The following is a 26,563-nucleotide window of genomic DNA, read 5'->3' as shown; positions in this document are numbered from 1 at the left end:
TACTGTTACTTACGTTCAACTGGAGCCTGCTGGTAGAGCCGACGCCGAAGTGTGAAACCAATATGCAGGCCACTACGCGATATTCTGCGCGGAATGACGGACGTAATGCTGCATGCAAAATTTAGTCGCACGAGCTTCTAACCGCTTCGCTATCACGCCCGCCCGCATACAGCTCAATGACAACTCGTCGATAAAGTGGCACATTGTGGGCTGCAACGCACGCATAATGCGCTCCCCCTCTTTCTTGTTTTTGTGAGCGAGCATGACTTACTTGCACGCACGCATGCAGCGAACATCCACAAACGGAGTAATCGACGTGTGCGTGTATTGTTCGCGGAAAGACTGCCGCGTACGTGATGGAGCAATACATTCACTGGGCGAATGCACATAGCACGATACAGGTGCAGTAGGAAACACAGCATCCTTGCCATCGGCCATACCATGCTGAATACGCCGGTTCTCGTCCGATCCCCGAAGCTAAGCAGCATATTGGGCTCGGTCAGTACTTGGGAGGGAGACCACCTGGGAACACCGAGTGCTGATGGCACCCTTCTTTTTGCTTTTTTTTATTATTCCGTGTTTCTGTGACGTTTTTTTTTTTGTGTGTGTGTGTGTGGGCAGCTGCTTTTACTGTTACTTACGTTCAACTGGAGCCTGCTGGTAGAGCCGACGCCGAAGTGTGAAACCAATATGCAGGCCACTACGCGATATTCTGCGCGGAATGACGGACGTAATGCTGCATGCAAAATTTAGTCGCACGAGCTTCTAACCGCTTCGCTATCACGCCCGCCCGCATACAGCTCAATGACAACTCGTCGATAAAGTGGCACATTGTGGGCTGCAACGCACGCATAATGCGCTCCCCCTCTTTCTTGTTTTTGTGAGCGAGCATGACTTACTTGCACGCACGCATGCAGCGAACATCCACAAACGGAGTAATCGACGTGTGCGTGTATTGTTCGCGGAAAGACTGCCGCGTACGTGATGGAGCAATACATTCACTGGGCGAATGCACATAGCACGATACAGGTGCAGTCGGAAACACAGCATCCTTGCCATCGGCCATACCATGCTGAATACGCCGGTTCTCGTCCGATCCCCGAAGCTAAGCAGCATTGGGCTCGGTCAGTACTTGGGAGGGAGACCACCTGGGAACACCGAGTGCTGATGGCACCCTTCTTTTTGCTTTTTTTTATTATTCCGTGTTTCTGTGACGTTTTTTTTTTTTGTGTGTGTGTGTGGGCAGCTGCTTTTACTGTTACTTACGTTCAACTGGAGCCTGCTGGTAGAGCCGACGCCGAAGTGTGAAACCAATATGCAGGCCACTACGCGATATTCTGCGCGGAATGACGGACGTAATGCTGCATGCAAAATTTAGTCGCACGAGCTTCTAACCGCTTCGCTATCACGCCCGCCCGCATACAGCTCAATGACAACTCGTCGATAAAGTGGCACATTGTGGGCTGCAACGCACGCATAATGCGCTCCCCCTCTTTCTTGTTTTTGTGAGCGAGCATGACTTACTTGCACGCACGCATGCAGCGAACATCCACAAACGGAGTAATCGACGTGTGCGTGTATTGTTCGCGGAAAGACTGCCGCGTACGTGATGGAGCAATACATTCACTGGGCGAATGCACATAGCACGATACAGGTGCAGTAGGAAACACAGCATCCATGCCATCGGCCATACCATGCTGAATACGCCGGTTCTCGTCCGATCCCCGAAGCTAAGCAGCATTGGGCTCGGTCAGTACTTGGGAGGGAGACCACCTGGGAACACCGAGTGCTGATGGCACCCTTCTTTTTGCTTTTTTTATTATTCCGTGTTTCTGTGACGTTTTTTTTTGTGTGTGTGTGTGTGTGGGCAGCTGCTTTTACTGTTACTTACGTTCAACTGGAGCCTGCTGGTAGAGCCGACGCCGAAGTGTGAAACCAATATGCAGGCCACTACGCGATATTCTGCGCGGCATGACGGACGTAATGCTGCATGCAAAATTTAGTCGCACGAGCTTCTAACCGCTTCGCTATCACGCCCGCCCGCATACAGCTCAATGACAACTCGTCGATAAAGTGGCACATTGTGGGCTGCAACGCACGCATAATGCGCTCCCCCTCTTTCTTGTTTTTGTGAGCGAGCATGACTTACTTGCACGCACGCATGCAGCGAACAACCACAAACGGAGTAATCGACGTGTGCGTGTATTGTTCGCGGAAAGACTGCCGCGTACGTGATGGAGCAATACATTCACTGGGCGAATGCACATAGCACGATACAGGTGCAGTCGGAAACACAGCATCCTTGCCATCGGCCATACCATGCTCAATACGCCGGTTCTCGTCCGATCCCCGAAGCTAAGCAGCATTGGGCTCGGTCAGTACTTGGGAGGGAGACCACCTGGGAACACCGAGTGCTGATGGCACCCTTCTTTTTGCTTTTTTTATTATTCCGTGTTTCTGTGACGTTTTTTTGTGTGTGTGTGTGTGTGTGGGCAGCTGCTTTTACTGTTACTTACGTTCAACTGGAGCCTGCTGGTAGAGCCGACGCCGAAGTGTGAAACCAATATGCAGGCCACTACGCGATATTCTGCGCGGAATGACGGACGTAATGCTGCATGCAAAATTTAGTCGCACGAGCTTCTAACCGCTTCGCTATCACGCCCGCCCGCATACAGCTCAATGACAACTCGTCGATAAAGTGGCACATTGTGGGCTGCAACGCACGCATAATGCGCTCCCCCTCTTTCTTGTTTTTGTGAGCGAGCATGACTTACTTGCACGCACGCATGCAGCGAACATCCACAAACGGAGTAATCGACGTGTGCGTGTATTGTTCGCGGAAAGACTGCCGCGTACGTGATGGAGCAATACATTCACTGGGCGAATGCACATAGCACGATACAGGTGCAGTAGGAAACACAGCATCCATGCCATCGGCCATACCATGCTGAATACGCCGGTTCTCGTCCGATCCCCGAAGCTAAGCAGCATTGGGCTCGGTCAATACTTGGGAGGGAGACCACCGGGGAACACCGAGTGCTGATGGCACCCTTCTTTTTGCTTTTTTTTATTATTCCGTGTTTCGGTGACGTTTTTTTTGTGTGTGTGTGTGTGTGTGGGCAGCTGCTTTTACTGTTACTTACGTTCAACTGGAGCCTGCTGGTAGAGCCGACGCCGAAGTGTGAAACCAATATGCAGGCCACTACGCGATATTCTGCGCGGAATGACGGACGTAATGCTGCATGCAAAATTTAGTCGCACGAGCTTCTAACCGCTTCGCTATCACGCCCGCCCGCATACAGCTCAATGACAACTCGTCGATAAAGTGGCACATTGTGGGCTGCAACGCACGCATAATGCGCTCCCCCTCTTTCTTGTTTTTGTGAGCGAGCATGACTTACTTGCACGCACGCATGCAGCGAACAACCACAAACGGAGTAATCGACGTGTGCGTGTATTGTTCGCGGAAAGACTGCCGCGTACGTGATGGAGCAATACATTCACTGGGCGAATGCACATAGCACGATACAGGTGCAGTCGGAAACACAGCATCCTTGCCATCGGCCATACCATGCTGAATACGCCGGTTCTCGTCCGATCCCCGAAGCTAAGCAGCATTGGGCTCGGTCAGTACTTGGGAGGGAGACCACCTGGGAACACCGAGTGCTGATGGCACCCTTCTTTTTGCTTTTTTTTATTATTCCGTGTTTCTGTGACGTTTTTTTTTTGTGTGTGTGTGTGTGGGCAGCTGCTTTTACTGTTACTTACGTTCAACTGGAGCCTGCTGGTAGAGCCGACGCCGAAGTGTGAAACCAATATGCAGGCCACTACGCGATATTCTGCGCGGAATGACGGACGTAATGCTGCATGCAAAATTTAGTCGCACGAGCTTCTAACCGCTTCGCTATCACGCCCGCCCGCATACAGCTCAATGACAACTCGTCGATAAAGTGGCACATTGTGGGCTGCAACGCACGCATAATGCGCTCCCCCTCTTTCTTGTTTTTGTGAGCGAGCATGACTTACTTGCACGCACGCATGCAGCGAACATCCACAAACGGAGTAATCGACGTGTGCGTGTATTGTTCGCGGAAAGACTGCCGCGTACGTGATGGAGCAATACATTCACTGGGCGAATGCACATAGCACGATACAGGTGCAGTAGGAAACACAGCATCCATGCCATCGGCCATACCATGCTGAATACGCCGGTTCTCGTCCGATCCCCGAAGCTAAGCAGCATTGGGCTCGGTCAGTACTTGGGAGGGAGACCACCTGGGAACACCGAGTGCTGATGGCACCCTTCTTTTTGCTTTTTTTATTATTCCGTGTTTCTGTGACGTTTTTTTTTGTGTGTGTGTGTGTGTGGGCAGCTGCTTTTACTGTTACTTACGTTCAACTGGAGCCTGCTGGTAGAGCCGACGCCGAAGTGTGAAACCAATATGCAGGCCACTACGCGATATTCTGCGCGGAATGACGGACGTAATGCTGCATGCAAAATTTAGTCGCACGAGCTTCTAACCGCTTCGCTATCACGCCCGCCCGCATACAGCTCAATGACAACTCGTCGATAAAGTGGCACATTGTGGGCTGCAACGCACGCATAATGCGCTCCCCCTCTTTCTTGTTTTTGTGAGCGAGCATGACTTACTTGCACGCACGCATGCAGCGAACAACCACAAACGGAGTAATCGATGTGTGCGTGTATTGTTCGCGGAAAGACTGCCGCGTACGTGATGGAGCAATACATTCACTGGGCGAATGCACATAGCACGATACAGGTGCAGTCGGAAACACAGCATCCTTGCCATCGGCCATACCATGCTGAATACGCCGGTTCTCGTCCGATCCCCGAAGCTAAGCAGCATTGGGCTCGGTCAGTACTTGGGAGGGAGACCACCTGGGAACACCGAGTGCTGATGGCACCCTTCTTTTTGCTTTTTTTTATTATTCCGTGTTTCTGTGACGTTTTTTTTTGTGTGTGTGTGTGTGGGCAGCTGCTTTTACTGTTACTTACGTTCAACTGGAGCCTGCTGGTAGAGCCGACGCCGAAGTGTGAAACCAATATGCAGGCCACTACGCGATATTCTGCGCGGAATGACGGACGTAATGCTGCATGCAAAATTTAGTCGCACGAGCTTCTAACCGCTTCGCTATCACGCCCGCCCGCATACAGCTCAATGACAACTCGTCGATAAAGTGGCACATTGTGGGCTGCAACGCACGCATAATGCGCTCCCCCTCTTTCTTGTTTTTGTGAGCGAGCATGACTTACTTGCACGCACGCATGCAGCGAACATCCACAAACGGAGTAATCGACGTGTGCGTGTATTGTTCGCGGAAAGACTGCCGCGTACGTGATGGAGCAATACATTCACTGGGCGAATGCACATAGCACGATACAGGTGCAGTAGGAAACACAGCATCCATGCCATCGGCCATACCATGCTGAATACGCCGGTTCTCGTCCGATCCCCGAAGCTAAGCAGCATTGGGCTCGGTCAGTACTTGGGAGGGAGACCACCTGGGAACACCGAGTGCTGATGGCACCCTTCTTTTTGCTTTTTTTTATTATTCCGTGTTTCTGTGACGTTTTTTTTGTGTGTGTGTGTGTGTGTGGGCAGCTGCTTTTACTGTTACTTACGTTCAACTGGAGCCTGCTGGTAGAGCCGACGCCGAAGTGTGAAACCAATATGCAGGCCACTACGCGATATTCTGCGCGGAATGACGGACGTAATGCTGCATGCAAAATTTAGTCGCACGAGCTTCTAACCGCTTCGCTATCACGCCCGCCCGCATACAGCTCAATGACAACTCGTCGATAAAGTGGCACATTGTGGGCTGCAACGCACGCATAATGCGCTCCCCCTCTTTCTTGTTTTTGTGAGCGAGCATGACTTACTTGCACGCACGCATGCAGCGAACAACCACAAACGGAGTAATCGACGTGTGCGTGTATTGTTCGCGGAAAGACTGCCGCGTACGTGATGGAGCAATACATTCACTGGGCGAATGCACATAGCACGATACAGGTGCAGTCGGAAACACAGCATCCTTGCCATCGGCCATACCATGCTGAATACGCCGGTTCTCGTCCGATCCCCGAAGCTAAGCAGCATTGGGCTCGGTCAGTACTTGGGAGGGAGACCACCTGGGAACACCGAGTGCTGATGGCACCCTTCTTTTTGCTTTTTTTTATTATTCCGTGTTTCTGTGACGTTTTTTTTGTGTGTGTGTGTGTGTGTGGGCAGCTGCTTTTACTGTTACTTACGTTCAACTGGAGCCTGCTGGTAGAGCCGACGCCGAAGTGTGAAACCAATATGCAGGCCACTACGCGATATTCTGCGCGGAATGACGGACGTAATGCTGCATGCAAAATTTAGTCGCACGAGCTTCTAACCGCTTCGCTATCACGCCCGCCCGCATACAGCTCAATGACAACTCGTCGATAAAGTGGCACATTGTGGGCTGCAACGCACGCATAATGCGCTCCCCCTCTTTCTTGTTTTTGTGAGCGAGCATGACTTACTTGCACGCACGCATGCAGCGAACATCCACAAACGGAGTAATCGACGTGTGCGTGTATTGTTCGCGGAAAGACTGCCGCGTACGTGATGGAGCAATACATTCACTGGGCGAATGCACATAGCACGATACAGGTGCAGTAGGAAACACAGCATCCTTGCCATCGGCCATACCATGCTGAATACGCCGGTTCTCGTCCGATCCCCGAAGCTAAGCAGCATATTGGGCTCGGTCAGTACTTGGGAGGGAGACCACCTGGGAACACCGAGTGCTGATGGCACCCTTCTTTTTGCTTTTTTTTATTATTCCGTGTTTCTGTGACGTTTTTTTTGTGTGTGTGTGTGTGTGTGGGCACCTGCTTTTACTGTTACTTACGTTCAACTGGAGCCTGCTGGTAGAGCCGACGCCGAAGTGTGAAACCAATATGCAGGCCACTACGCGATATTCTGCGCGGAATGACGGACGTAATGCTGCATGCAAAATTTAGTCGCACGAGCTTCTAACCGCTTCGCTATCACGCCCGCCCGCATACAGCTCAATGACAACTCGTCGATAAAGTGGCACATTGTGGGCTGCAACGCACGCATAATGCGCTCCCCCTCTTTCTTGTTTTTGTGAGCGAGCATGACTTACTTGCACGCACGCATGCAGCGAACAACCACAAACGGAGTAATCGACGTGTGCGTGTATTGTTCGCGGAAAGACTGCCGCGTACGTGATGGAGCAATACATTCACTGGGCGAATGCACATAGCACGATACAGGTGCAGTCGGAAACACAGCATCCTTGCCATCGGCCATACCATGCTGAATACGCCGGTTCTCGTCCGATCCCCGAAGCTAAGCAGCATTGGGCTCGGTCAGTACTTGGGAGGGAGACCACCTGGGAACACCGAGTGCTGATGGCACCCTTCTTTTTGCTTTTTTTTATTATTCCGTGTTTCTGTGACGTTTTTTTTTGTGTGTGTGTGTGTGTGTGGGCAGCTGCTTTTACTGTTACTTACGTTCAACTGGAGCCTGCTGGTAGAGCCGACGCCGAAGTGTGAAACCAATATGCAGGCCACTACGCGATATTCTGCGCGGAATGACGGACGTAATGCTGCATGCAAAATTTAGTCGCACGAGCTTCTAACCGCTTCGCTATCACGCCCGCCCGCATACAGCTCAATGACAACTCGTCGATAAAGTGGCACATTGTGGGCTGCAACGCACGCATAATGCGCTCCCCCTCTTTCTTGTTTTTGTGAGCGAGCATGACTTACTTGCACGCACGCATGCAGCGAACATCCACAAACGGAGTAATCGACGTGTGCGTGTATTGTTCGCGGAAAGACTGCCGCGTACGTGATGGAGCAATACATTCACTGGGCGAATGCACATAGCACGATACAGGTGCAGTCGGAAACACAGCATCCTTGCCATCGGCCATACCATGCTGAATACGCCGGTTCTCGTCCGATCCCCAAAGCTAAGCAGCATTGGGCTCGGTCAGTACTTGGGAGGGAGACCACCTGGGAACACCGAGTGCTGATGGCACCCTTCTTTTTGCTTTTTTTTATTATTCCGTGTTTCTGTGACGTTTTTTTTTGTGTGTGTGTGTGTGTGGGCAGCTGCTTTTACTGTTACTTACGTTCAACTGGAGCCTGCTGGTAGAGCCGACGCCGAAGTGTGAAACCAATATGCAGGCCACTACGCGATATTCTGCGCGGAATGACGGACGTAATGCTGCATGCAAAATTTAGTCGCACGAGCTTCTAACCGCTTCGCTATCACGCCCGCCCGCATACAGCTCAATGACAACTCGTCGATAAAGTGGCACATTGTGGGCTGCAACGCACGCATAATGCGCTCCCCCTCTTTCTTGTTTTTGTGAGCGAGCATGACTTACTTGCACGCACGCATGCAGCGAACATCCACAAACGGAGTAATCGACGTGTGCGTGTATTGTTCGCGGAAAGACTGCCGCGTACGTGATGGAGCAATACATTCACTGGGCGAATGCACATAGCACGATACAGGTGCAGTAGGAAACACAGCATCCTTGCCATCGGCCATACCATGCTGAATACGCCGGTTCTCGTCCGATCCCCGAAGCTAAGCAGCATATTGGGCTCGGTCAGTACTTGGGAGGGAGACCACCTGGGAACACCGAGTGCTGATGGCACCCTTCTTTTTGCTTTTTTTTATTATTCCGTGTTTCTGTGACGTTTTTTTGTGTGTGTGTGTGTGTGTGTGTGGGCAGCTGCTTTTACTGTTACTTACGTTCAACTGGAGCCTGCTGGTAGAGCCGACGCCGAAGTGTGAAACCAATATGCAGGCCACTACGCGATATTCTGCGCGGAATGACGGACGTAATGCTGCATGCAAAATTTAGTCGCACGAGCTTCTAACCGCTTCGCTATCACGCCCGCCCGCATACAGCTCAATGACAACTCGTCGATAAAGTGGCACATTGTGGGCTGCAACGCACGCATAATGCGCTCCCCCTCTTTCTTGTTTTTGTGAGCGAGCATGACTTACTTGCACGCACGCATGCAGCGAACAACCACAAACGGAGTAATCGACGTGTGCGTGTATTGTTCGCGGAAAGACTGCCGCGTACGTGATGGAGCAATACATTCACTGGGCGAATGCACATAGCACGATACAGGTGCAGTCGGAAACACAGCATCCTTGCCATCGGCCATACCATGCTGAATACGCCGGTTCTCGTCCGATCCCCGAAGCTAAGCAGCATTGGGCTCGGTCAGTACTTGGGAGGGAGACCACCTGGGAACACCGAGTGCTGATGGCACCCTTCTTTTTGCTTTTTTTTATTATTCCGTGTTTCTGTGACGTTTTTTTGTGTGTGTGTGTGTGTGTGTGTGGGCAGCTGCTTTTACTGTTACTTACGTTCAACTGGAGCCTGCTGGTAGAGCCGACGCCGAAGTGTGAAACCAATATGCAGGCCACTACGCGATATTCTGCGCGGAATGACGGACGTAATGCTGCATGCAAAATTTAGTCGCACGAGCTTCTAACCGCTTCGCTATCACGCCCGCCCGCATACAGCTCAATGACAACTCGTCGATAAAGTGGCACATTGTGGGCTGCAACGCACGCATAATGCGCTCCCCCTCTTTCTTGTTTTTGTGAGCGAGCATGACTTACTTGCACGCACGCATGCAGCGAACATCCACAAACGGAGTAATCGACGTGTGCGTGTATTGTTCGCGGAAAGACTGCCGCGTACGTGATGGAGCAATACATTCACTGGGCGAATGCACATAGCACGATACAGGTGCAGTCGGAAACACAGCATCCTTGCCATCGGCCATACCATGCTGAATACGCCGGTTCTCGTCCGATCCCCGAAGCTAAGCAGCATTGGGTTCGGTCAGTACTTGGGAGGGAGACCACCTGGGAACACCGAGTGCTGATGGCACCCTTCTTTTTGCTTTTTTTTATTATTCCGTGTTTCTGTGACGTTTTTTTTTGTGTGTGTGTGTGTGTGGGCAGCTGCTTTTACTGTTACTTACGTTCAACTGGAGCCTGCTGGTAGAGCCGACGCCGAAGTGTGAAACCAATATGCAGGCCACTACGCGATATTCTGCGCGGAATGACGGACGTAATGCTGCATGCAAAATTTAGTCGCACGAGTTTCTAACCGCTTCGCTATCACGCCCGCCCGCATACAGCTCAATGACAACTCGTCGATAAAGTGGCACATTGTGGGCTGCAACGCACGCATAATGCGCTCCCCTCTTTCTTGTTTTTGTGAGCGAGCATGACTTACTTGCACGCACGCATGCAGCGAACATCCACAAACGGAGTAATCGACGTGTGCGTGTATTGTTCGCGGAAAGACTGCCGCGTACGTGATGGAGCAATACATTCACTGGGCGAATGCACATAGCACGATACAGGTGCAGTCGGAAACACAGCATCCTTGCCATCGGCCATACCATGCTGAATACGCCGGTTCTCGTCCGATCCCCGAAGCTAAGCAGCATTGGGCTCGGTCAGTACTTGGGAGGGAGACCACCTGGGAACACCGAGTGCTGATGGCACCCTTCTTTTTGCTTTTTTTTATTATTCCGTGTTTCTGTGACGTTTTTTTTTGTGTGTGTGTGTGTGTGTGGGCAGCTGCTTTTACTGTTACTTACGTTCAACTGGAGCCTGCTGGTAGAGCCGACGCCGAAGTGTGAAACCAATATGCAGGCCACTACGCGATATTCTGCGCGGAATGACGGACGTAATGCTGCATGCAAAATTTAGTCGCACGAGCTTCTAACCGCTTCGCTATCACGCCCGCCCGCATACAGCTCAATGACAACTCGTCGATAAAGTGGCACATTGTGGGCTGCAACGCACGCATAATGCGCTCCCCCTCTTTCTTGTTTTTGTGAGCGAGCATGACTTACTTGCACGCACGCATGCAGCGAACAACCACAAACGGAGTAATCGACGTGTGCGTGTATTGTTCGCGGAAAGACTGCCGCGTACGTGATGGAGCAATACATTCACTGGGCGAATGCACATAGCACGATACAGGTGCAGTCGGAAACACAGCATCCTTGCCATCGGCCATACCATGCTGAATACGCCGGTTCTCGTCCGATCCCCGAAGCTAAGCAGCATTGGGCTCGGTCAGTACTTGGGAGGGAGACCACCTGGGAACACCGAGTGCTGATGGCACCCTCCTTTTTGCTTTTTTTATTATTCCGTGTTTCTGTGACGTTTTTTTTTTGTGTGTGTGTGTGTGTGGGCAGCTGCTTTTACTGTTACTTACGTTCAACTGGAGCCTACTGGTAGAGCCGACGCCGAAGTGTGAAACCAATATGCAGGCCACTACGCGATATTCTGCGCGGAATGACGGACGTAATGCTGCATGCAAAATTTAGTCGCACGAGCTTCTAACCGCTTCGCTATCACGCCCGCCCGCATACAGCTCAATGACAACTCGTCGATAAAGTGGCACATTGTGGGCTGCAACGCACGCATAATGCGCTCCCCCTCTTTCTTGTTTTTGTGAGCGAGCATGACTTACTTGCACGCACGCATGCAGCGAACATCCACAAACGGAGTAATCGACGTGTGCGTGTATTGTTCGCGGAAAGACTGCCGCGTACGTGATGGAGCAATACATTCACTGGGCGAATGCACATAGCACGATACAGGTGCAGTAGGAAACACAGCATCCTTGCCATCGGCCATACCATGCTGAATACGCCGGTTCTCGTCCGATCCCCGAAGCTAAGCAGCATATTGGGCTCGGTCAGTACTTGGGAGGGAGACCACCTGGGAACACCGGGTGCTGATGGCACCCTTCTTTTTGCTTTTTTTTATTATTCCGTGTTTCTGTGACGTTTTTTTGTGTGTGTGTGTGTGTGTGTGGGCAGCTGCTTTTACTGTTACTTACGTTCAACTGGAGCCTGCTGGTAGAGCCGACGCCGAAGTGTGAAACCAATATGCAGGCCACTACGCGATATTCTGCGCGGAATGACGGACGTAATGCTGCATGCAAAATTTAGTCGCACGAGCTTCTAACCGCTTCGCTATCACGCCCGCCCGCATACAGCTCAATGACAACTCGTCGATAAAGTGGCACATTGTGGGCTGCAACGCACGCATAATGCGCTCCCCCTCTTTCTTGTTTTTGTGAGCGAGCATGACTTACTTGCACGCACGCATGCAGCGAACATCCACAAACGGAGTAATCGACGTGTGCGTGTATTGTTCGCGGAAAGACTGCCGCGTACGTGATGGAGCAATACATTCACTGGGCGAATGCACATAGCACGATACAGGTGCAGTAGGAAACACAGCATCCTTGCCATCGGCCATACCATGCTGAATACGCCGGTTCTCGTCCGATCCCCGAAGCTAAGCAGCATATTGGGCTCGGTCAGTACTTGGGAGGGAGACCACCTGGGAACACCGAGTGCTGATGGCACCCTTCTTTTTGCTTTTTTTTATTATTCCGTGTTTCTGTGACGTTTTTTTTGTGTGTGTGTGTGTGTGTGGGCAGCTGCTTTTACTGTTACTTACGTTCAACTGGAGCCTGCTGGTAGAGCCGACGCCGAAGTGTGAAACCAATATGCAGGCCACTACGCGATATTCTGCGCGGAATGACGGACGTAATGCTGCATGCAAAATTTAGTCGCACGAGCTTCTAACCGCTTCGCTATCACGCCCGCCCGCATACAGCTCAATGACAACTCGTCGATAAAGTGGCACATTGTGGGCTGCAACGCACGCATAATGCGCTCCCCCTCTTTCTTGTTTTTGTGAGCGAGCATGACTTACTTGCACGCACGCATGCAGCGAACAACCACAAACGGAGTAATCGACGTGTGCGTGTATTGTTCGCGGAAAGACTGCCGCGTACGTGATGGAGCAATACATTCACTGGGCGAATGCACATAGCACGATACAGGTGCAGTCGGAAACACAGCATCCTTGCCATCGGCCATACCATGCTGAATACGCCGGTTCTCGTCCGATCCCCGAAGCTAAGCAGCATTGGGCTCGGTCAGTACTTGGGAGGGAGACCTCCTGGGAACACCGAGTGCTGATGGCACCCTTCTTTTTGCTTTTTTTTATTATTCCGTGTTTCTGTGACGTTTTTTTTTGTGTGTGTGTGTGTGTGGGCAGCTGCTTTTACTGTTACTTACGTTCAACTGGAGCCTGCTGGTAGAGCCGACGCCGAAGTGTGAAACCAATATGCAGGCCACTACGCGATATTCTGCGCGGAATGACGGACGTAATGCTGCATGCAAAATTTAGTCGCACGAGCTTCTAACCGCTTCGCTATCACGCCCGCCCGCATACAGCTCAATGACAACTCGTCGATAAAGTGGCACATTGTGGGCTGCAACGCACGCATAATTCGCTCCCCCTCTTTCTTGTTTTTGTGAGCGAGCATGACTTACTTGCACGCACGCATGCAGCGAACATCCACAAACGGAGTAATCGACGTGTGCGTGTATTGTTCGCGGAAAGACTGCCGCGTACGTGATGGAGCAATACATTCACTGGGCGAATGCACATAGCACGATACAGGTGCAGTCGGAAACACAGCATCCTTGCCATCGGCCATACCATGCTGAATACGCCGGGTCTCGTCCGATCCCCGAAGCTAAGCAGCATTGGGCTCGGTCAGTACTTGGGAGGGAGACCACCTGGGAACACCGAGTGCTGATGGCACCCTTCTTTTTGCTTTTTTTATTATTCCGTGTTTCTGTGACGTTTTTTTTTTGTGTGTGTGTGTGTGTGGGCAGCTGCTTTTACTGTTACTTACGTTCAACTGGAGCCTGCTGGTAGAGCCGACGCCGAAGTGTGAAACCAATATGCAGGCCACTACGCGATATTCTGCGCGGAATGACGGACGTAATGCTGCATGCAAAATTTAGTCGCACGAGCTTCTAACCGCTTCGCTATCACGCCCGCCCGCATACAGCTCAATGACAACTCGTCGATAAAGTGGCACATTGTGGGCTGCAACGCACGCATAATGCGCTCCCCCTCTTTCTTGTTTTTGTGAGCGAGCATGACTTACTTGCACGCACGCATGCAGCGAACATCCACAAACGGAGTAATCGACGTGTGCGTGTATTGTTCGCGGAAAGACTGCCGCGTACGTGATGGAGCAATACATTCACTGGGCGAATGCACATAGCACGATACAGGTGCAGTAGGAAACACAGCATCCATGCCATCGGCCATACCATGCTGAATACGCCGGTTCTCGTCCGATCCCCGAAGCTAAGCAGCATTGGGCTCGGTCAGTACTTGGGAGGGAGACCACCTGGGAACACCGAGTGCTGTTGGCACCCTTCTTTTTGCTTTTTTTTATTATTCCGTGTTTCTGTGACGTTTTTTTTTTGTGTGTGTGTGTGTGTGTGTGGGCAGCTGCTTTTACTGTTACTTACGTTCAACTGGAGCCTGCTGGTAGAGCCGACGCCGAAGTGTGAAACCAATATGCAGGCCACTACGCGATATTCTGCGCGGAATGACGGACGTAATGCTGCATGCAAAATTTAGTCGCACGAGCTTCTAACCGCTTCGCTATCACGCCCGCCCGCATACAGCTCAATGACAACTCGTCGATAAAGTGGCACATTGTGGGCTGCAACGCACGCATAATGCGCTCCCCCTCTTTCTTGTTTTTGTGAGCGAGCATGACTTACTTGCACGCACGCATGCAGCGAACATCCACAAACGGAGTAATCGACGTGTGCGTGTATTGTTCGCGGAAAGACTGCCGCGTACGTGATGGAGCAATACATTCAATGGGCGAATGCACATAGCACGATACAGGTGCAGTCGGAAACACAGCATCCTTGCCATCGGCCATACCATGCTGAATACGCCGGTTCTCGTCCGATCCCCGAAGCTAAGCAGCATTGGGCTCGGTCAGTACTTGGGAGGGAGACCACCTGGGAACACCGAGTGCTGTTGGCACCCTTCTTTTTGCTTTTTTTTATTATTCCGTGTTTCTGTGACGTTTTTTTTTTGTGTGTGTGTGTGTGTGTGTGGGCAGCTGCTTTTACTGTTACTTACGTTCAACTGGAGCCTGCTGGTAGAGCCGACGCCGAAGTGTGAAACCAATATGCAGGCCACTACGCGATATTCTGCGCGGAATGACGGACGTAATGCTGCATGCAAAATTTAGTCGCACGAGCTTCTAACCGCTTCGCTATCACGCCCGCCCGCATACAGCTCAATGACAACTCGTCGATAAAGTGGCACATTGTGGGCTGCAACGCACGCATAATGCGCTCCCCCTCTTTCTTGTTTTTGTGAGCGAGCATGACTTACTTGCACGCACGCATGCAGCGAACAACCACAAACGGAGTAATCGACGTGTGCGTGTATTGTTCGCGGAAAGACTGCCGCGTACGTGATGGAGCAATACATTCACTGGGCGAATGCACATAGCACGATACAGGTGCAGTCGGAAACACAGCATCCTTGCCATCGGCCATACCATGCTGAATACGCCGGTTCTCGTCCGATCCCCGAAGCTAAGCAGCATTGGGCTCTGTCAGTACGTGGGAGGGAGACCACCTGGGAACACCGAGTGCTGATGGCACCCTTCTTTTTGCTTTTTTTTATTATTCCGTGTTTCTGTGACGTTTTTTGTGTGTGTGTGTGTGGGCAGCTGCTTTTACTGTTACTTACGTTCAACTGGAGCCTGCTGGTAGAGCCGACGCCGAAGTGTGAAACCAATATGAAGGCCACTACGCGATATTCTGCGCGGAATGACGGACGTAATGCTGCATGCAAAATTTAGTCGCACGAGCTTCTAACCGCTTCGCTATCACGCCCGCCCGCATACAGCTCAATGACAACTCGTCGATAAAGTGGCACATTGTGGGCTGCAACGCACGCATAATGCGCTCCCCCTCTTTCTTGTTTTTGTGAGCGAGCATGACTTACTTGCACGCACGCATGCAGCGAACAACCACAAACGGAGTAATCGACGTGTGCGTGTATTGTTCGCGGAAAGACTGCCGCGTACGTGATGGAGCAATACATTCACTGGGCGAATGCACATAGCACGATACAGGTGCAGTCGGAAACACAGCATCCTTGCCATCGGCCATACCATGCTGAATACGCCGGTTCTCGTCCGATCCCCGAAGCTAAGCAGCATTGGGCTCGGTCAGTACTTGGGAGGGAGACCACCTGGGAACACCGAGTGCTGATGGCACCCTTCTTTTTGCTTTTTTTTATTATTCCGTGTTTCTGTGACGTTTTTTTTTGTGTGTGTGTGTGTGTGTGGGCAGCTGCTTTTACTGTTACTTACGTTCAACTGGAGCCTGCTGGTAGAGCCGACGCCGAAGTGTGAAACCAATATGCAGGCCACTACGCGATATTCTGCGCGGAATGACGGACGTAATGCTGCATGCAAAATTTAGTCGCACGAGCTTCTAACCGCTTCGCTATCACGCCCGCCCGCATACAGCTCAATGACAACTCGTCGATAAAGTGGCACATTGTGGGCTGCAACGCACGCATAATGCGCTCCCCCTCTTTCTTGTTTTTGTGAGCGAGCATGACTTACTTGCACGCACGCATGCAGCGAACAACCACAAACGGAGTAATCGACGTGTGCGTGTATTGTTCGCGGAAAGACTGCCGCGTACGTGATGGAGCAATACATTCACTGGGCGAATGCACATAGCACGATACAGGTGCAGTCGGAAACACAGCATCCTTGCCATCGGCCATACCATGCTGAATACGCCGGTTCTCGTCCGATCGCCGAAGCTAAGCAGCATTGGGCTCGGTCAGTACTTGGGAGGGAGACCTCCTGGGAACACCGAGTGCTGATGGCACCCTTCTTTTTGCTTTTTTTTATTATTCCGTGTTTCTGTGACGTTTTTTTTTGTGTGTGTGTGTGTGTGGGCAGCTGCTTTTACTGTTACTTACGTTCAACTGGAGCCTGCTGGTAGAGCCGACGCCGAAGTGTGAAACCAATATGCAGGCCACTACGCGATATTCTGCGCGGAATGACGGACGTAATGCTGCATGCAAAATTTAGTCGCACGAGCTTCTAACCGCTTCGCTATCACGCCCGCCCGCATACAGCTCAATGACAACTCGTCGATAAAGTGGCACATTGTGGGCTGCAACGCACGCATAATGCGCTCCCCCTCTTTCTTGTTTTTGTGAGCGAGCATGACTTACTTGCACGCACGCATGCAGCGAACAACCACAAACGGAGTAATCGACGTGTGCGTGTATTGTTCGCGGAAAGACTGCCGCGTACGTGATGGAGCAATACATTCACTGGGCGAATGCACATAGCACGATACAGGTGCAGTCGGAAACACAGCATCCTTGCCATCGGCCATACCATGCTGAATACGCCGGTTCTCGTCCGATCCCCGAAGCTAAGCAGCATTGGGCTCGGTCAGTACTTGGGAGGGAGACCTCCTGGGAACACCGAGTGCTGATGGCACCCTTCTTTTTGCTTTTTTTTATTATTCCGTGTTTCTGTGACGTTTTTTTTTTGTGTGTGTGTGTGTGTGGGCAGCTGCTTTTACTGTTACTTACGTTCAACTGGAGCCTGCTGGTAGAGCCGACGCCGAAGTGTGAAACCAATATGCAGGCCACTACGCGATATTCTGCGCGGAATGACGGACGTAATGCTGCATGCAAAATTTAGTCGCACGAGCTTCTAACCGCTTCGCTATCACGCCCGCCCGCATACAGCTCAATGACAACTCGTCGATAAAGTGGCACATTGTGGGCTGCAACGCACGCATAATGCGCTCCCCCTCTTTCTTGTTTTTGTGAGCGAGCATGACTTACTTGCACGCACGCATGCAGCGAACATCCACAAACGGAGTAATCGACGTGTGCGTGTATTGTTCGCGGAAAGACTGCCGCGTACGTGATGGAGCAATACATTCACTGGGCGAATGCACATAGCACGATACAGGTGCAGTCGGAAACACAGCATCCTTGCCATCGGCCATACCATGCTGAATACGCCGGGTCTCGTCCGATCCCCGAAGCTAAGCAGCATTGGGCTCGGTCAGTACTTGGGAGGGAGACCACCTGGGAACACCGAGTGCTGATGGCACCCTTCTTTTTGCTTTTTTTATTATTCCGTGTTTCTGTGACGTTTTTTTTTTGTGTGTGTGTGTGTGGGCAGCTGCTTTTACTGTTACTTACGTTCAACTGGAGCCTGCTGGTAGAGCCGACGCCGAAGTGTGAAACCAATATGCAGGCCACTACGCGATATTCTGCGCGGAATGACGGACGTAATGCTGCATGCAAAATTTAGTCGCACGAGCTTCTAACCGCTTCGCTATCACGCCCGCCCGCATACAGCTCAATGACAACTCGTCGATAAAGTGGCACATTGTGGGCTGCAACGCACGCATAATGCGCTCCCCCTCTTTCTTGTTTTTGTGAGCGAGCATGACTTACTTGCACGCACGCATGCAGCGAACATCCACAAACGGAGTAATCGACGTGTGCGTGTATTGTTCGCGGAAAGACTGCCGCGTACGTGATGGAGCAATACATTCACTGGGCGAATGCACATAGCACGATACAGGTGCAGTAGGAAACACAGCATCCTTGCCATCGGCCATACCATGCTGAATACGCCGGTTCTCGTCCGATCCCCGAAGCTAAGCAGCATTGGGCTCGGTCAGTACTTGGGAGGGAGACCACCTGGGAACACCGAGTGCTGTTGGCACCCTTCTTTTTGCTTTTTTTTATTATTCCGTGTTTCTGTGACGTTTTTTTTGTGTGTGTGTGTGTGTGTGTGTGGGCAGCTGCTTTTACTGTTACTTACGTTCAACTGGAGCCTGCTGGTAGAGCCGACGCCGAAGTGTGAAACCAATATGCAGGCCACTACGCGATATTCTGCGCGGAATGACGGACGTAATGCTGCATGCAAAATTTAGTCGCACGAGCTTCTAACCGCTTCGCTATCACGCCCGCCCGCATACAGCTCAATGACAACTCGTCGATAAAGTGGCACATTGTGGGCTGCAACGCACGCATAATGCGCTCCCCCTCTTTCTTGTTTTTGTGAGCGAGCATGACTTACTTGCACGCACGCATGCAGCGAACAACCACAAACGGAGTAATCGACGTGTGCGTGTATTGTTCGCGGAAAGACTGCCGCGTACGTGATGGAGCAATACATTCACTGGGCGAATGCACATAGCACGATACAGGTGCAGTCGGAAACACAGCATCCTTGCCATCGGCCATACCATGCTGAATACGCCGGTTCTCGTCCGATCCCCGAAGCTAAGCAGCATTGGGCTCTGTCAGTACGTGGGAGGGAGACCACCTGGGAACACCGAGTGCTGATGGCACCCTTCTTTTTGCTTTTTTTTATTATTCCGTGTTTCTGTGACGTTTTTTGTGTGTGTGTGTGTGGGCAGCTGCTTTTACTGTTACTTACGTTCAACTGGAGCCTGCTGGTAGAGCCGACGCCGAAGTGTGAAACCAATATGAAGGCCACTACGCGATATTCTGCGCGGAATGACGGACGTAATGCTGCATGCAAAATTTAGTCGCACGAGCTTCTAACCGCTTCGCTATCACGCCCGCCCGCATACAGCTCAATGACAACTCGTCGATAAAGTGGCACATTGTGGGCTGCAACGCACGCATAATGCGCTCCCCCTCTTTCTTGTTTTTGTGAGCGAGCATGACTTACTTGCACGCACGCATGCAGCGAACATCCACAAACGGAGTAATCGACGTGTGCGTGTATTGTTCGCGGAAAGACTGCCGCGTACGTGATGGAGCAATACATTCACTGGGCGAATGCACATAGCACGATACAGGTGCAGTAGGAAACACAGCATCCTTGCCATCGGCCATACCATGCTGAATACGCCGGTTCTCGTCCGATCCCCGAAGCTAAGCAGCATATTGGGCTCGGTCAGTACTTGGGAGGGAGACCACCTGGGAACACCGAGTGCTGATGGCACCCTTCTTTTTGCTTTTTTTTATTATTCCGTGTTTCTGTGACGTTTTTTTTTGTGTGTGTGTGTGTGTGTGGGCAGCTGCTTTTACTGTTACTTACGTTCAACTGGAGCCTGCTGGTAGAGCCGACGCCGAAGTGTGAAACCAATATGCGGGCCACTACGCGATATTCTGCGCGGAATGACGGACGTAATGCTGCATGCAAAATTTAGTCGCACGAGCTTCTAACCGCTTCGCTATCACGCCCGCCCGCATACAGCTCAATGACAACTCGTCGATAAAGTGGCACATTGTGGGCTGCAACGCACGCATAATGCGCTCCCCCTCTTTCTTGTTTTTGTGAGCGAGCATGACTTACTTGCACGCACGCATGCAGCGAACAACCACAAACGGAGTAATCGACGTGTGCGTGTATTGTTCGCGGAAAGACTGCCGCGTACGTGATGGAGCAATACATTCACTGGGCGAATGCACATAGCACGATACAGGTGCAGTCGGAAACACAGCATCCTTGCCATCGGCCATACCATGCTGAATACGCCGGTTCTCGTCCGATCCCCGAAGCTAAGCAGCATTGGGCTCGGTCAGTACTTGGGAGGGAGACCTCCTGGGAACACCGAGTGCTGATGGCACCCTTCTTTTTGCTTTTTTTTATTATTCCGTGTTTCTGTGACGTTTTTTTTGTGTGTGTGTGTGTGTGGGCAGCTGCTTTTACTGTTACTTACGTTCAACTGGAGCCTGCTGGTAGAGCCGACGCCGAAGTGTGAAACCAATATGCAGGCCACTACGCGATATTCTGCGCGGAATGACGGACGTAATGCTGCATGCAAAATTTAGTCGCACGAGCTTCTAACCGCTTCGCTATCACGCCCGCCCGCATACAGCTCAATGACAACTCGTCGATAAAGTGGCACATTGTGGGCTGCAACGCACGCATAATGCGCTCCCCCTCTTTCTTGTTTTTGTGAGCGAGCATGACTTACTTGCACGCACGCATGCAGCGAACATCCACAAACGGAGTAATCGACGTGTGCGTGTATTGTTCGCGGAAAGACTGCCGCGTACGTGATGGAGCAATACATTCACTGGGCGAATGCACATAGCACGATACAGGTGCAGTCGGAAACACAGCATCCTTGCCATCGGCCATACCATGCTGAATACGCCGGGTCTCGTCCGATCCCCGAAGCTAAGCAGCATTGGGCTCGGTCAGTACGTGGGAGGGAGACCACCTGGGAACACCGAGTGCTGATGGCACCCTTCTTTTTGCTTTTTTTTATTATTCCGTGTTTCTGTGACGTTTTTTTTTTTTTGTGTGTGTGTGTGTGGGCAGCTGCTTTTACTGTTACTTACGTTCAACTGGAGCCTGCTGGTAGAGCCGACGCCGAAGTGTGAAACCAATATGCAGGCCACTACGCGATATTCTGCGCGGAATGACGGACGTAATGCTGCATGCAAAATTTAGTCGCACGAGCTTCTAACCGCTTCGCTATCACGCCCGCCCGCATACAGCTCAATGACAACTCGTCGATAAAGTGGCACATTGTGGGCTGCAACGCACGCATAATGCGCTCCCCCTCTTTCTTGTTTTTGTGAGCGAGCATGACTTACTTGCACGCACGCATGCAGCGAACAACCACAAACGGAGTAATCGACGTGTGCGTGTATTGTTCGCGGAAAGACTGCCGCGTACGTGATGGAGCAATACATTCACTGGGCGAATGCACATAGCACGATACAGGTGCAGTCGGAAACACAGCATCCTTGCCATCGGCCATACCATGCTGAATACGCCGGTTCTCGTCCGATCCCCGAAGCTAAGCAGCATTGGGCTCGGTCAGTACTTGGGAGGGAGACCACCTGGGAACACCGAGTGCTGATGGCACCCTTCTTTTTGCTTTTTTTTATTATTCCGTGTTTCTGTGACGTTTTTTTTTGTGTGTGTGTGTGTGTGTGGGCAGCTGCTTTTACTGTTACTTACGTTCAACTGGAGCCTGCTGGTAGAGCCGACGCCGAAGTGTGAAACCAATATGCAGGCCACTACGCGATATTCTGCGCGGAATGACGGACGTAATGCTGCATGCAAAATTTAGTCGCACGAGCTTCTAACCGCTTCGCTATCACGCCCGCCCGCATACAGCTCAATGACAACTCGTCGATAAAGTGGCACATTGTGGGCTGCAACGCACGCATAATGCGCTCCCCCTCTTTCTTGTTTTTGTGAGCGAGCATGACTTACTTGCACGCACGCATGCAGCGAACATCCACAAACGGAGTAATCGACGTGTGCGTGTATTGTTCGCGGAAAGACTGCCGCGTACGTGATGGAGCAATACATTCACTGGGCGAATGCACATAGCACGATACAGGTGCAGTAGGAAACACAGCATCCTTGCCATCGGCCATACCATGCTGAATACGCCGGTTCTCGTCCGATCCCCGAAGCTAAGCAGCATATTGGGCTCGGTCAGTACTTGGGAGGGAGACCACCTGGGAACACCGAGTGCTGATGGCACCCTTCTTTTTGCTTTTTTTTATTATTCCGTGTTTCTGTGACGTTTTTTTTGTGTGTGTGTGTGTGTGTGGGCAGCTGCTTTTACTGTTACTTACGTTCAACTGGAGCCTGCTGGTAGAGCCGACGCCGAAGTGTGAAACCAATATGCAGGCCACTACGCGATATTCTGCGCGGAATGACGGACGTAATGCTGCATGCAAAATTTAGTCGCACGAGCTTCTAGCCGCTTCGCTATCACGCCCGCCCGCATACAGCTCAATGACAACTCGTCGATAAAGTGGCACATTGTGGGCTGCAACGCACGCATAATGCGCTCCCCCTCTTTCTTGTTTTTGTGAGCGAGCATGACTTACTTGCACGCACGCATGCAGCGAACAACCACAAACGGAGTAATCGACGTGTGCGTGTATTGTTCGCGGAAAGACTGCCGCGTACGTGATGGAGCAATACATTCACTGGGCGAATGCACATAGCACGATACAGGTGCAGTCGGAAACACAGCATCCTTGCCATCGGCCATACCATGCTGAATACGCCGGTTCTCGTCCGATCCCCGAAGCTAAGCAGCATTGGGCTCGGTCAGTACTTGGGAGGGAGACCTCCTGGGAACACCGAGTGCTGATGGCACCCTTCTTTTTGCTTTTTTTTATTATTCCGTGTTTCTGTGACGTTTTTTTTTTGTGTGTGTGTGTGTGGGGGCAGCTGCTTTTACTGTTACTTACGTTCAACTGGAGCCTGCTGGTAGAGCCGACGCCGAAGTGTGAAACCAATATGCAGGCCACTACGCGATATTCTGCGCGGAATGACGGACGTAATGCTGCATGCAAAATTTAGCCACACGAGCTTCTAACCGCTTCGCTATCACGCCCGCCCGCATACAGCTCAATGACAACTCGTCGATAAAGTGGCACATTGTGGGCTGCAACGCACGCATAATGCGCTCCCCCTCTTTCTTGTTTTTGTGAGCGAGCATGACTTACTTGCACGCACGCATGCAGCGAACATCCACAAACGGAGTAATCGACGTGTGCGTGTATTGTTCGCGGAAAGACTGCCGCGTACGTGATGGAGCAATACATTCACTGGGCGAATGCACATAGCACGATACAGGTGCAGTCGGAAACACAGCATCCTTGCCATCGGCCATACCATGCTGAATACGCCGGGTCTCGTCCGATCCCCGAAGCTAAGCAGCATTGGGCTCGGTCAGTACTTGGGAGGGAGACCACCTGGGAACACCGAGTGCTGATGGCACCCTTCTTTTTGCTTTTTTTTATTATTCCGTGTTTCTGTGACGTTTTTTTTGTGTGTGTGTGTGTGTGTGGGCAGCTGCTTTTACTGTTACTTACGTTCAACTGGAGCCTGCTGGTAGAGCCGACGCCGAAGTGTGAAACCAATATGCAGGCCACTGCGCGATATTCTGCGCGGAATGACGGACGTAATGCTGCATGCAAAATTTAGTCGCACGAGCTTCTAACCGCTTCGCTATCACGCCCGCCCGCATACAGCTCAATGACAACTCGTCGATAAAGTGGCACATTGTGGGCTGCAACGCACGCATAATGCGCTCCCCCTCTTTCTTGTTTTTGTGAGCGAGCATGACTTACTTGCACGCACGCATGCAGCGAACATCCACAAACGGAGTAATCGACGTGTGCGTGTATTGTTCGCGGAAAGACTGCCGCGTACGTGATGGAGCAATACATTCACTGGGCGAATGCACATAGCACGATACAGGTGCAGTAGGAAACACAGCATCCTTGCCATCGGCCATACCATGCTGAATACGCCGGTTCTCGTCCGATCCCCGAAGCTAAGCAGCATTGGGCTCGGTCAGTACTTGGGAGGGAGACCACCTGGGAACACCGAGTGCTGTTGGCACCCTTCTTTTTGCTTTTTTTTATTATTCCGTGTTTCTGTGACGTTTTTTTTGTGTGTGTGTGTGTGTGTGTGTGGGCAGCTGCTTTTACTGTTACTTACGTTCAACTGGAGCCTGCTGGTAGAGCCGACGCCGAAGTGTGAAACCAATATGCAGGCCACTACGCGATATTCTGCGCGGAATGACGGACGTAATGCTGCATGCAAAATTTAGTCGCACGAGCTTCTAACCGCTTCGCTATCACGCCCGCCCGCATACAGCTCAATGACAACTCGTCGATAAAGTGGCACATTGTGGGCTGCAACGCACGCATAATGCGCTCCCCCTCTTTCTTGTTTTTGTGAGCGAGCATGACTTACTTGCTAGCACGCATGCAGCGAACAACCACAAACGGAGTAATCGACGTGTGCGTGTATTGTTCGCGGAAAGACTGCCGCGTACGTGATGGAGCAATACATTCACTGGGCGAATGCACATAGCACGATACAGGTGCAGTCGGAAACACAGCATCCTTGCCATCGGCCATACCTTGCTGAATACGCCGGTTCTCGTCCGATCCCCGAAGCTAAGCAGCATTGGGCTCGGTCAGTACGTGGGAGGGAGACCACCTGGGAACACCGAGTGCTGATGGCACCCTTCTTTTTGCTTTTTTTTATTATTCCGTGTTTCTGTGACGTTTTTTGTGTGTGTGTGTGTGGGCAGCTGCTTTTACTGTTACTTACGTTCAACTGGAGCCTGCTGGTAGAGCCGACGCCGAAGTGTGAAACCAATATGAAGGCCACTACGCGATATTCTGCGCGGAATGACGGACGTAATGCTGCATGCAAAATTTAGTCGCACGAGCTTCTAACCGCTTCGCTATCACGCCCGCCCGCATACAGCTCAATGACAACTCGTCGATAAAGTGGCACATTGTGGGCTGCAACGCACGCATAATGCGCTCCCCCTCTTTCTTGTTTTTGTGAGCGAGCATGACTTACTTGCACGCACGCATGCAGCGAACAACCACAAACGGAGTAATCGACGTGTGCGTGTATTGTTCGCGGAAAGACTGCCGCGTACGTGATGGAGCAATACATTCACTGGGCGAATGCACATAGCACGATACAGGTGCAGTCGGAAACACAGCATCCTTGCCATCGGCCATACCATGCTGAATACGCCGGTTCTCGTCCGATCCCCGAAGCTAAGCAGCATTGGGCTCGGTCAGTACTTGGGAGGGAGACCACCTGGGAACACCGAGTGCTGATGGCACCCTTCTTTTTGCTTTTTTTTATTATTCCGTGTTTCTGTGACGTTTTTTTTTTGTGTGTGTGTGTGTGTGGGCAGCTGCTTTTACTGTTACTTACGTTCAACTGGAGCCTGCTGGTAGAGCCGACGCCGAAGTGTGAAACCAATATGCAGGCCACTACGCGATATTCTGCGCGGAATGACGGACGTAATGCTGCATGCAAAATTTAGTCGCACGAGCTTCTAACCGCTTCGCTATCACGCCCGCCCGCATACAGCTCAATGACAACTCGTCGATAAAGTGGCACATTGTGGGCTGCAACGCACGCATAATGCGCTCCCCCTCTTTCTTGTTTTTGTGAGCGAGCATGACTTAATTGCACGCACGCATGCAGCGAACAACCACAAACGGAGTAATCGACGTGTGCGTGTATTGTTCGCGGAAAGACTGCCGCGTACGTGATGGAGCAATACATTCACTGGGCGAATGCACATAGCACGATACAGGTGCAGTCGGAAACACAGCATCCTTGCCATCGGCCATACCATGCTGAATACGCCGGTTCTCGTCCGATCCCCGAAGCTAAGCAGCATTGGGCTCGGTCAGTACTTGGGAGGGAGACCACCTGGGAACACCGAGTGCTGTTGGCACCCTTCTTTTTGCTTTTTTTTATTATTCCGTGTTTCTGTGACGTTTTTTTTTGTGTGTGTGTGTGTGTGTGTGTGGGCAGCTGCTTTTACTGTTACTTACGTTCAACTGGAGCCTGCTGGTAGAGCCGACGCCGAAGTGTGAAACCAATATGCAGGCCACTACGCGATATTCTGCGCGGAATGAAGGACGTAATGCTGCATGCAAAATTTAGTCGCACGAGCTTCTAACCGCTTCGCTATCACGCCCGCCCGCATACAGCTCAATGACAACTCGTCGATAAAGTGGCACATTGTGGGCTGCAACGCACGCAT

At 51.6% G+C, this 26,563-nt stretch overlaps 30 non-coding genes and 12 pseudogenes across 30 annotated transcripts; all 42 read left to right on the top strand.

Annotated features, from left to right (window-relative positions):
- The first annotated feature begins 426 nt into the window (after positions 1-426).
- Positions 427-547, top strand: LOC139058180 (5S ribosomal RNA; annotated as a pseudogene).
- A 507-nt stretch (positions 548-1,054) lies between these two features.
- On the top strand, positions 1,055-1,173 carry LOC139058494 (5S ribosomal RNA). Its single transcript, XR_011513480.1, has one exon. It is a non-coding gene; the product is annotated as a 5S ribosomal RNA (ribosomal RNA).
- Positions 1,174-1,679: 506 nt separating this feature from the next.
- On the top strand, positions 1,680-1,798 carry LOC139058493 (5S ribosomal RNA). The gene has a single exon (XR_011513479.1). It is a non-coding gene; the product is annotated as a 5S ribosomal RNA (ribosomal RNA).
- A 506-nt stretch (positions 1,799-2,304) lies between these two features.
- Positions 2,305-2,423, top strand: LOC139058112 (5S ribosomal RNA; annotated as a pseudogene).
- A 506-nt stretch (positions 2,424-2,929) lies between these two features.
- On the top strand, positions 2,930-3,048 carry LOC139058163 (5S ribosomal RNA; annotated as a pseudogene).
- A 508-nt stretch (positions 3,049-3,556) lies between these two features.
- On the top strand, positions 3,557-3,675 carry LOC139058492 (5S ribosomal RNA). The gene has a single exon (XR_011513478.1). It is a non-coding gene; the product is annotated as a 5S ribosomal RNA (ribosomal RNA).
- Positions 3,676-4,181: 506 nt separating this feature from the next.
- Positions 4,182-4,300, top strand: LOC139058490 (5S ribosomal RNA). The gene has a single exon (XR_011513476.1). It is a non-coding gene; the product is annotated as a 5S ribosomal RNA (ribosomal RNA).
- Positions 4,301-4,806: 506 nt separating this feature from the next.
- Positions 4,807-4,925, top strand: LOC139058489 (5S ribosomal RNA). Its single transcript, XR_011513475.1, has one exon. It is a non-coding gene; the product is annotated as a 5S ribosomal RNA (ribosomal RNA).
- A 505-nt stretch (positions 4,926-5,430) lies between these two features.
- Positions 5,431-5,549, top strand: LOC139058488 (5S ribosomal RNA). The gene has a single exon (XR_011513474.1). It is a non-coding gene; the product is annotated as a 5S ribosomal RNA (ribosomal RNA).
- Positions 5,550-6,057: 508 nt separating this feature from the next.
- Positions 6,058-6,176, top strand: LOC139058487 (5S ribosomal RNA). Its single transcript, XR_011513473.1, has one exon. It is a non-coding gene; the product is annotated as a 5S ribosomal RNA (ribosomal RNA).
- Positions 6,177-6,684: 508 nt separating this feature from the next.
- Positions 6,685-6,805, top strand: LOC139058179 (5S ribosomal RNA; annotated as a pseudogene).
- Positions 6,806-7,313: 508 nt separating this feature from the next.
- LOC139058486 (5S ribosomal RNA) lies at positions 7,314-7,432 on the top strand. Its single transcript, XR_011513472.1, has one exon. It is a non-coding gene; the product is annotated as a 5S ribosomal RNA (ribosomal RNA).
- A 509-nt stretch (positions 7,433-7,941) lies between these two features.
- LOC139058090 (5S ribosomal RNA) lies at positions 7,942-8,060 on the top strand. Its single transcript, XR_011513254.1, has one exon. It is a non-coding gene; the product is annotated as a 5S ribosomal RNA (ribosomal RNA).
- A 507-nt stretch (positions 8,061-8,567) lies between these two features.
- LOC139058178 (5S ribosomal RNA) lies at positions 8,568-8,688 on the top strand (annotated as a pseudogene).
- Positions 8,689-9,199: 511 nt separating this feature from the next.
- On the top strand, positions 9,200-9,318 carry LOC139058485 (5S ribosomal RNA). Its single transcript, XR_011513471.1, has one exon. It is a non-coding gene; the product is annotated as a 5S ribosomal RNA (ribosomal RNA).
- Positions 9,319-9,829: 511 nt separating this feature from the next.
- On the top strand, positions 9,830-9,948 carry LOC139058096 (5S ribosomal RNA). The gene has a single exon (XR_011513260.1). It is a non-coding gene; the product is annotated as a 5S ribosomal RNA (ribosomal RNA).
- Positions 9,949-10,454: 506 nt separating this feature from the next.
- On the top strand, positions 10,455-10,573 carry LOC139058484 (5S ribosomal RNA). Its single transcript, XR_011513470.1, has one exon. It is a non-coding gene; the product is annotated as a 5S ribosomal RNA (ribosomal RNA).
- Positions 10,574-11,082: 509 nt separating this feature from the next.
- LOC139058483 (5S ribosomal RNA) lies at positions 11,083-11,201 on the top strand. Its single transcript, XR_011513469.1, has one exon. It is a non-coding gene; the product is annotated as a 5S ribosomal RNA (ribosomal RNA).
- A 507-nt stretch (positions 11,202-11,708) lies between these two features.
- On the top strand, positions 11,709-11,829 carry LOC139058198 (5S ribosomal RNA; annotated as a pseudogene).
- Positions 11,830-12,338: 509 nt separating this feature from the next.
- LOC139058177 (5S ribosomal RNA) lies at positions 12,339-12,459 on the top strand (annotated as a pseudogene).
- A 508-nt stretch (positions 12,460-12,967) lies between these two features.
- On the top strand, positions 12,968-13,086 carry LOC139058457 (5S ribosomal RNA). Its single transcript, XR_011513444.1, has one exon. It is a non-coding gene; the product is annotated as a 5S ribosomal RNA (ribosomal RNA).
- Positions 13,087-13,593: 507 nt separating this feature from the next.
- On the top strand, positions 13,594-13,712 carry LOC139057996 (5S ribosomal RNA). Its single transcript, XR_011513161.1, has one exon. It is a non-coding gene; the product is annotated as a 5S ribosomal RNA (ribosomal RNA).
- Positions 13,713-14,219: 507 nt separating this feature from the next.
- LOC139058067 (5S ribosomal RNA) lies at positions 14,220-14,338 on the top strand. The gene has a single exon (XR_011513232.1). It is a non-coding gene; the product is annotated as a 5S ribosomal RNA (ribosomal RNA).
- Positions 14,339-14,850: 512 nt separating this feature from the next.
- On the top strand, positions 14,851-14,969 carry LOC139058065 (5S ribosomal RNA). Its single transcript, XR_011513230.1, has one exon. It is a non-coding gene; the product is annotated as a 5S ribosomal RNA (ribosomal RNA).
- A 512-nt stretch (positions 14,970-15,481) lies between these two features.
- LOC139058254 (5S ribosomal RNA) lies at positions 15,482-15,600 on the top strand (annotated as a pseudogene).
- A 502-nt stretch (positions 15,601-16,102) lies between these two features.
- On the top strand, positions 16,103-16,221 carry LOC139058482 (5S ribosomal RNA). Its single transcript, XR_011513468.1, has one exon. It is a non-coding gene; the product is annotated as a 5S ribosomal RNA (ribosomal RNA).
- A 509-nt stretch (positions 16,222-16,730) lies between these two features.
- LOC139058107 (5S ribosomal RNA) lies at positions 16,731-16,849 on the top strand. The gene has a single exon (XR_011513270.1). It is a non-coding gene; the product is annotated as a 5S ribosomal RNA (ribosomal RNA).
- A 507-nt stretch (positions 16,850-17,356) lies between these two features.
- Positions 17,357-17,475, top strand: LOC139058446 (5S ribosomal RNA). The gene has a single exon (XR_011513433.1). It is a non-coding gene; the product is annotated as a 5S ribosomal RNA (ribosomal RNA).
- Positions 17,476-17,983: 508 nt separating this feature from the next.
- On the top strand, positions 17,984-18,102 carry LOC139058741 (5S ribosomal RNA). The gene has a single exon (XR_011513728.1). It is a non-coding gene; the product is annotated as a 5S ribosomal RNA (ribosomal RNA).
- A 505-nt stretch (positions 18,103-18,607) lies between these two features.
- On the top strand, positions 18,608-18,726 carry LOC139058064 (5S ribosomal RNA). Its single transcript, XR_011513229.1, has one exon. It is a non-coding gene; the product is annotated as a 5S ribosomal RNA (ribosomal RNA).
- Positions 18,727-19,238: 512 nt separating this feature from the next.
- LOC139058253 (5S ribosomal RNA) lies at positions 19,239-19,357 on the top strand (annotated as a pseudogene).
- A 502-nt stretch (positions 19,358-19,859) lies between these two features.
- LOC139058176 (5S ribosomal RNA) lies at positions 19,860-19,980 on the top strand (annotated as a pseudogene).
- A 509-nt stretch (positions 19,981-20,489) lies between these two features.
- LOC139058435 (5S ribosomal RNA) lies at positions 20,490-20,608 on the top strand. The gene has a single exon (XR_011513422.1). It is a non-coding gene; the product is annotated as a 5S ribosomal RNA (ribosomal RNA).
- A 506-nt stretch (positions 20,609-21,114) lies between these two features.
- On the top strand, positions 21,115-21,233 carry LOC139058319 (5S ribosomal RNA). Its single transcript, XR_011513310.1, has one exon. It is a non-coding gene; the product is annotated as a 5S ribosomal RNA (ribosomal RNA).
- A 509-nt stretch (positions 21,234-21,742) lies between these two features.
- LOC139058481 (5S ribosomal RNA) lies at positions 21,743-21,861 on the top strand. Its single transcript, XR_011513467.1, has one exon. It is a non-coding gene; the product is annotated as a 5S ribosomal RNA (ribosomal RNA).
- A 509-nt stretch (positions 21,862-22,370) lies between these two features.
- Positions 22,371-22,491, top strand: LOC139058175 (5S ribosomal RNA; annotated as a pseudogene).
- A 508-nt stretch (positions 22,492-22,999) lies between these two features.
- On the top strand, positions 23,000-23,118 carry LOC139058424 (5S ribosomal RNA). The gene has a single exon (XR_011513411.1). It is a non-coding gene; the product is annotated as a 5S ribosomal RNA (ribosomal RNA).
- A 508-nt stretch (positions 23,119-23,626) lies between these two features.
- Positions 23,627-23,745, top strand: LOC139058630 (5S ribosomal RNA). The gene has a single exon (XR_011513617.1). It is a non-coding gene; the product is annotated as a 5S ribosomal RNA (ribosomal RNA).
- Positions 23,746-24,253: 508 nt separating this feature from the next.
- On the top strand, positions 24,254-24,372 carry LOC139058063 (5S ribosomal RNA). The gene has a single exon (XR_011513228.1). It is a non-coding gene; the product is annotated as a 5S ribosomal RNA (ribosomal RNA).
- A 512-nt stretch (positions 24,373-24,884) lies between these two features.
- Positions 24,885-25,003, top strand: LOC139058132 (5S ribosomal RNA; annotated as a pseudogene).
- A 502-nt stretch (positions 25,004-25,505) lies between these two features.
- On the top strand, positions 25,506-25,624 carry LOC139058479 (5S ribosomal RNA). The gene has a single exon (XR_011513465.1). It is a non-coding gene; the product is annotated as a 5S ribosomal RNA (ribosomal RNA).
- Positions 25,625-26,132: 508 nt separating this feature from the next.
- On the top strand, positions 26,133-26,251 carry LOC139058062 (5S ribosomal RNA). Its single transcript, XR_011513227.1, has one exon. It is a non-coding gene; the product is annotated as a 5S ribosomal RNA (ribosomal RNA).
- The last annotated feature ends 312 nt before the right edge of the window (positions 26,252-26,563 follow it).

The sequence above is a fragment of the Dermacentor albipictus genome, chromosome 3 (genome assembly GCF_038994185.2).
Source record: "Dermacentor albipictus isolate Rhodes 1998 colony chromosome 3, USDA_Dalb.pri_finalv2, whole genome shotgun sequence".
NCBI classification, from domain to species: Eukaryota; Metazoa; Arthropoda; class Arachnida; order Ixodida; family Ixodidae; genus Dermacentor; species Dermacentor albipictus.
Note: the sequence above shows the minus strand (reverse complement) of the source record. Positions and strands in the feature narration are given on the sequence as shown.